We start from the raw sequence: 7,927 nt of genomic DNA, 5'->3' as shown, positions 1-7,927 counted from the left end.
GCTGGAGTGCAATGGCATGATCTCGGCTCACCACAACCTCCCCCTCCCGGGTTCAAGCGATTCTCCTGCCTCAGCCTCTCGAGTAGCTAGGGTTACAGGCATGTGCCACCACACCCAGCTAATTTTGTATTTTTAGTAGAGATGGGGTTTCTCCATGTTGATCAGGCTGGTCTTGAACTCCCGACCTCAGGTGATCCACCCACCTCGGCCACCCAAAGTGCTGGGATTATAGGTGTGAGTCACTGCGCCCGGCCGAGAGAAATTTTTTTTTTTTTTTTTTTTTTTTTTTGAGACGGCGTCTCGGTCTGTCGCCCAGGCTGGAGTGCTGTGGCCGGATCTCAGCTCACTGCAAGCTCCGCCACCCGGGTTTACACCATTCTCCTGCCTCAGCCTCCCGACTAGCTGGGACTACAGGTGCCCGCCACCTCGCCTGGCTAGTTTTTTTTTTTTTTTTTTGTATTTTTTAGTAGAGATGGGGTTTCACCGTGTTAGCCAGGATGGTCTCGATCTCCTGACCTCGGGATCCGCACGTCTCGGCCTCCCAAAGTGCTGGGATTACAGGCTCGAGCCACCACGCCTGGCCAAGAAACTATTTTTAAAGGAACTATACCAATTTATATGTTTGAAAGAGTATTGTCATAACTTTAACCTGCACCTCATATTTCTCAAACAAATTTTGGAAAATGGGCATTTAAAGTGTGATAAGAAAATTCTTTCTTTAAAGGAAACTTGAGGTTTGAGTTATTTTTAACAAAACTCTAATAATCTCTAAGCCCAGATTTTCTCTATCTGAGATTAATGTAACATTAAATAAAATCGTCTTCATGTATAGGAACGGGTTTAGAACACTAAGTTTTAAGATCTTGAAGAGATCTTAGAATCCTCTCTTCTAATTGCCTCATTTTATTTTATTTTTTATTTTCGAGACAGAGTCTCGCTCAGTCACCCAGGCTGGAGTGCCATGATGCAATCTTGGCTCACTGCAACCTCCGCTTCTCGGGTTCAAGAGATTCTTGTGCCTCAGCCTCCCGAGTAGCTGGGACTACAGGCACCTGCCACCGTGCCCTGCTAATTTTTTTGTGTTTTTAGTAGAGATGGGGTTTCGGCATGTTGGCCAGACTGGTCTCGAACTCCTGATGTCAAGTGATCTGCCCACCTCGACCTCTCAAAGTGCTGGAATTACAGTCATGAGCCACTGTGCCCGGTCTAATTACCTCATTTTACAGATGAGAAAACTGATGCCAGGAAAGATGATGCCTTGTCCAAATGAGTTAGTAGCGGGTGGTCGCCACTGATCTTTCTACCATATGGTCTCCTAATACATTCCCTGGCCCTGGTGTCAAGCAGTAGTCACAGGTATGGGGACAGTCACCTAAAGACTAAGTTACTCAGTGTGTAGACCACTAATGTCCACTATCAACACACGGCAAGCTGTTTGTAGGGCAGAATCTCAGGCCCCACCCCAGGCTTAAACCTTTTAGAAAGATCCACAGCTGACCCATATACACATTAACTTCTAGAAGCACTGAGCTTTGGCTCCTACCTTTTTCTTCCCCTGAATCTCAGTCTCATCATGGTTTCACCAGTAGGCAAAACCAATGGTAAAATAGTTTCACTTCTGCCTATTACCCAATATCAATGAACTTGCCTGGATCCATCAAGCTTTTCTGATGTTTTTTTTCTTCCTAATAGTATAAAGAGTATAGGCTACCAAGGAAGTAAGTCACTGTTCCAGATAATTCTGAACAAAATGATGCCTTCGGTCCTTTGCCCTGAGTAGCCAAAAGTAGGGGGAAAGCCTGGAGGCTTTGGAGAAAGAAATGATTTGTCTCCACCTCACCCTTCCAGGTCTCTTCTCTGCACACTTCCAACCCCCGACTCCCCTATTCGGTTAGTGTGTCCTTCAGTTAGCCAATGTGGCTCATCATTTAGTACGAATTAGTTTAAGGTCTTGCTCCTCCCAGGAATATTTGCAAAGAAGGGAAGGGTGGAATTTCAGACATGCGATTCTGGCTCAGGAAAGATTTAGCTGGGTAAAGGGAGCCACCAAATCACGTGAAAGTAGGCTTGGGCCGTGGCTCCATTTCAGGAGATCCTAGTCTTCCATTTGTAGCACAAAGGTTATCTTTGCTCCTAGGTCTGTAAAATGTGCATCGTCTTATGCGTAGTATTGCATGATTTTGAAAACATGATAGATAATTTATTTTGTGTAAGGCTCATAACTGTTCTGGTGAGGAAGCTGGCATCATCTTCGTTTTACAGGACTTAAAGTTGTTTGGGGCCTTTTAGCTTCCGAACCAAACTTTAGGCTCTTTGTAATACGTTAATAAAATTGTCTCTCTTAGAGGTGTTTCTTTTTTTTCTTTCTTTTTTTTTTTTTTTTTTTTTTTTTTTTGAGATGAAGTTTCGCTCTTGTTGCTCAGGCTAGAGTGCAATGGTGCCATCTCGGCTCACTGCAACCTCCACCTCCTGAGTTCAAGCGATTCTCCTGCCTCTGCCTCCCAAGTAGCTGGGATTACAGGCGCGCACCAGCATGCCTGGCTAACTTTGCTGTATTTTTAGTAGAGAAAGAGTTTCTCCATGTTGGTCAGGCTGGTCTTGAACTCCCCACCTCAGATGATCTGCCTGCCTCGGCCTCTCAAAGTGCTGGGATTACAGACGTAAGCCACCATGCCTGGCCATGCGAGTTTCTTATGACTGGTTTTCGTTTTGTTTTGTTTAGTTTTGTTTTGAGACTGAGTGTTGCTCTGTTGCTGGCTGGAGTACAGTGGTGTAATCTTGGCTCACGTTCACTGCAACCTCCAACTCCCGGGTTCAAGTGATTCTCCTGCCTCAGCCTCTCGAGTAGCTGCGACTACAGGTACGCGCCACCACACCTGGCTAATTTTTGTATTTTTAGTAGAGACGGAGTTTCACCACGTTGGCCAGATGGTCTTGATCTCTTGACCTCGTGATCTGCCCACCTCGGCCTCCCAAAGTGCTGGGATGACAGACGTGAGCCACCACGACCAGCCTGGTTTTGTTTGTTGATTTAACTTATTCGTACACGTTTTTTGAATAGATAATGCTCTCCTAGATTCAGTGTTTGAGAAACAAATTCTTCATGATACTCAGTCTTCTGAGGGTACTTTCTTTTCATGGCCTATTCTTGTTTCACCAGTACCTTCACTGTTTCCTCCCTACCATATCATCATGGCCATCACTGTTCTTTTGGAGTGCAGGACCCCTTCAGTCTCCAAGAGAACTGATTCTCATGTTGGAATTCTCTCTAAGCCATTCTGTTCAGAATACTTTGACGCAAATGAATGGCCTCACCAGGGTGGACCAGTTCAGAGAAGGCTGACCAAGGAAGCAAAGAGCCTGGAAATCAGAACAAGAGAAGATTTTGCAGGCTTGGGACAAGTGTCTTCAATTATTTAAAGGGTTGTGATGTGAAAGAGAGATTATGATTTTTCTTAGGGGTAGAGGTAGATTTACTGTGAAGATAATCTGGTTTAAGCTTTAGGGCTACTGTGTGGCCTCCTTCCAAGACCTTGTACCTAATTTTGAATCTTTACATTTGTGTTATTTCTTTTTTTTTTTTTTTTTTTTTTTGAGATGGAGTCTCGCTGTGTCGCCCAGGCTGGAGTGCAGTGGCCGGATCTCAGCTCACTGCAAGCTCTGCCTCCCGGGTTTTTACGCCATTCTCCTGCCTCAGCCTCCCGAGTAGCCGGGACTACAGGCGCCCGCCACCTCGCCCGGCTAGTTTTTTGTATTTTTTAGTAGAGACGGGGTTTCACCGTGTTAGCCAGGATGGTCTCGAACTCCTGACCTCGTGATCCGCCCGTCTTGGCCTCCCAAAGTGCTGGGATTACAGGCTTGAGCCACCGCGCCCGGCCTACATTTGTGTTATTTCAACTAAAGACCTCTTCCCCCACCACCAAATTACAGTATATGAGTTTCACAAAACTGGATATATCCCTTTCTGTGTGGAAACAGGGAGCAAACCAGGACCTAGGATAGAAGTGAAAATCTCAAATGAGGGTATTCGTTCAGTATTAGTTCAATAAAAGAAAATCTTTCCATGGGCCAAGACAATGCCATCAGGAAGTGGGTTGTGATAGGCACCTTCTTTTTTTTTTTTTTTTTTTTTTTATTTTGAGACGGAGTCTCACTCTGTTGCCAGGCTGGAGTGCAGTAGCGCAATCTCGGCTCACTGCAACTCTACCTCTGGTGTTCAAGTGATTCTCCTACCTCAGCCTCCTGAGTAGCTGGGACTACAGGCACCCGCCACCATGCACAGCTAATTTTTGTATTTTTTTAGTAGAGACGGGGTTTCACGATGTTGGCCAGGATGGTCTCTATCTATTGACCTCATGATCTCCCACCTCGGCCTCCCAAAGTGCTGGGATTACAGGTGTGAGCCGCTGTGCCAGGCCAGTAGGCACCTTCTATAGCTACCCACAGTCATTTGTCTCAGCAACATCCCCTCTTTGAGGCTAATAGAATTTGGATTTGTTCAAAAAGTTAAGGAGAGCCCTTGATCTCCAGCTCCCAAGAGTGAATTCTGATTGGTCAAAGCCAATCATGGTATTCTCTTTCCCTATGGCCTTTAATTGGCCTGAGTAAGGGCAGGTCCGTGTAGTTCTGGCCGGAGACAGGGGGTGCTGGTACTGTCTTCTCTGATTAAAAGACAAGGCTTCAGGTAAAGGTCTTTTTCCCCTTCCCTTTTATTCCTGAAACTCAAGAGAGCTGGAGATAAGCATCCATCCTGTGGCCAGTAGGCTAGAAGCCTGAAAACCAAAGTCAACATGCTAAGGGTGGCAGAGCAGAAATGGTAAAGAGGTTTAGGACCCTTACAGCATTGTTGAGGAGCAGAACCAGGACTAACAGCCACCTACCTCTAGATTACTTATGTGAGAAAAATAAACTCCTTATTTGTTCAAATAACAGTTAAAATTTCCCATTACTTCCAGCCAAATGCATTCTTCCTTGATACAGCTATCTTCAAGGAGAGGGCTTTCTCTGTCTCTGGTGAAAGTCAATTTTCTGGGGGAATTTATTACAAAACATGGGTTGCAGAGGGCCCCTATGTCTAGGAGAGAGGATTTGGGGAGACGATGACTTGTTTTTAGGAATAATTTCGCATAATTAGAACATGAACAATTTTCTATGACTTGGGCCCCTTAAGCTTCATCCTCCTTTCCTCAAGTCTTCATATTTCCTTTAGCCTATAACCATCTTTCTCAATGGATTTCTCTAACCTCATCCGCAGCCTCCTTCAATTCCATCTTTTTTCTTTTTCTTTTTTTTTTGAGATGGAGTCTTGCTCTGTCACCCAGGCTAGAATGCAGTGGTGCGATCTCAGCTCACTGCAACCTCTGCCTCCCGGGTTCGAGCGATTCTCCTGCTTCAGCCTCCCAAGTAGCTGGGACTACAGACACACACCACCACTCCTGGGTAATTTTTGTATTTTTAGTAGAGACAGGGTTTTACCTTTTTGGTCAGGCTGGTCTCAAATTCCTGACCTCAGGTGATCTACCTGCCTCAGCCTCCCAAAGTGTTGGGATTACAGGCATGGGCCACCGTGCCCGGCCCCAATTCCACCTTTGATAGGGGACAGAAAAAAAGATTGAGCAGGATGGATGAGGAGGACACTGTTTTTCAAAACTGGTATGCTTTCCGACAATTTAGGATAATAAGATATGTTTATAAGTATTGACAGAATGTGCTTCCATTTCTGATCTGTAATCAGATAAACCCGAACTTTTCAAATGAGTAAACATCAGGTAAACATAAAGAGAGACAGCCTGTACAGGCTGAGGAGATGGCACTGAAGACCCTGTAGTTTTCAAACTGGCTAATCAGACCCCTGGGAAGAAGGAATGCTTTTCAGGGGTACATGGCCTGGGTGGGTTTTTTTTTTTTTTTTTTTTTTGACAGAGTTTCACTCCCATTGCTCAGGCTGGAGTGCAGTGCAGAGATAGCAGCTCACTGCAACCTCCACCTCCTGAATTCATGCGATTCTCCTGCCTCAGCCTCCCGAGTAGCTGGGACTACAGGCGCCCACAACCGCGCCCGGCTAATTTTTTGTATTTTTAGTAGAGACGGGGTTTCACCGTGGTCTCGATCTCCTGACCTTGTGATCCGCCCGCCTCGGCCTCCCAAAGTGCTGGGATTACAGGCGTGAGCCACTGTGCCCGGCCGATAGAATAGTTTAATGTCCCCATCACCCAGCCTCAGTTCATGGCCCATTCTTGTTTCATCTGTACCTTCGCTGCTTCCCCCTGCCATATCATCATTTCTTTTTTTTTTATTGAGATAAAGATGCAAGATGACCACCACCAATTCCTCCCATCCCTGAAAACCCATGCTGCTCCTCTAATGAAGAGTGATGAAAATATTCCACAATTAGATTGTGGTTGTACAACTCTGTGAAAATACCCAAAGCCATGGAAGTGTACACTTTAAGTGGGTGAATTATATCTCAATAAAGATGCTTTTAAAAGGTGGAGAAGAAAAATTTCTCTATTTTAATAATACTTAAAGAAAACAAAGAGGTAGAGTCTCTGTGATTTGCTTAAACCATTAACAGGTAGCAGAAGGGATGCTCTGTGACTGCTGGGCATAGCCCTTCATCGGCCCCGGAGTTTCTGTTTTCACTGTTTTGCCATACCAACGGACCTGTAGGAGAGTAGCCCAGGCAGAATCCAGCAGTTCTTTTGAGCCACCCCAGCAGAGATGCCACACAGACCAGTGAAACCACCTTGGCAGCTCCAGCACTTGTTGAGCTGCCCAGCCAACACCACATGGGGCAGAGATGAGCTGCCAAGCCTGTCTACTACGTTTTGGGGTGGTGGTGGAGTGGGTAGTGCCAAATTCCCAGAAGAAGCTCAATGAGTATTTATCTGTTTTCATTTCAGCCAGCAGAGGGTCCTCAAGGTAGCACCTTCCAGTGGCTCCCCCACCTCTCTCAGAGCTCTGGCCAGGGCCCACAGGGCCCTCCATCTTACCCCTTTCCTCTCTGACTGTCACCTCTTCCTTCTCTTCCTCTTGCTTCCTCACTTCTAGCCAAAAGGCCTTCCTTCAACAGACAGACCTGTCCCCTTGCAGGGCCTTTTGCCCTTGCTCTTCCCTTTGGTCCTCCCCAGACGGCCACAGGGTTCCTCCCACACTTCTTGTAGGTCTTTGCTCAAATGCTACCTTCCTTTTTTTTTTTTTTTTTTTAAGACTGAGTCTGGCTCTGTCACCAGGCTGGAGTGCAGTGGTGTCATCTGGACTCACTGCAACCTCCGCCTCCCGGGTTCAAGCGACTCTCCTGCCTCAGCCTCCTGAGTAGCTGGGACTACAGGCCCATGCCACCACGCCAGGCTAATTTTTGTATTTTTAGTAGAGACAGGGTTTCACAATGTTGGCCAGACTGGTCTCGATCTCCTGACCTCGTGATCCGCCCGCCTCGGCCGCCCAAAGTGTTCGGATTACAGGTGTGAGCCACCGCGCCCAGCCAAATGCCACCTTCTTATGGAGACCTGCCGTCTGTGTAAAATCGCAAACCCTCACTCCCTGTCCTTATTCCCTACTTCTACTTTTCTCTTTAGCATTTACCAATGTCTAACAGTATTTAATTTCACTAATTTATCTCGTTTATTTTCTGTCTCGTTTATATTCCTGCTATAACATAAACTCCAGGAAGGATTTTTGCCTGTCTTGGTTGTCTGTCGTATCGCGTGTCTAGAACACAGAACCCATAGTAGGCACTTCAATAAATTACCTGTAGAATGAATGGACTGAATGTCACCTTGTTGGAGAGTACCCCGCCACCACCACAGTCTGTTAAGCAGTAATCTTTTATTTCTCTTTCCCAGTTTTATTTTTCTTTGTTTATACTTAATCACCTTTGACACCTATTTGTTTACTGTTTCTCTCCCCAGTAGAGTGAAAGTTACTT

This window comes from Macaca fascicularis, chromosome 12, assembly GCF_037993035.2.
Source record: "Macaca fascicularis isolate 582-1 chromosome 12, T2T-MFA8v1.1".
Taxonomy (NCBI): Eukaryota; Metazoa; Chordata; class Mammalia; order Primates; family Cercopithecidae; genus Macaca; species Macaca fascicularis.
This window is presented reverse-complemented; position numbering follows the sequence as displayed.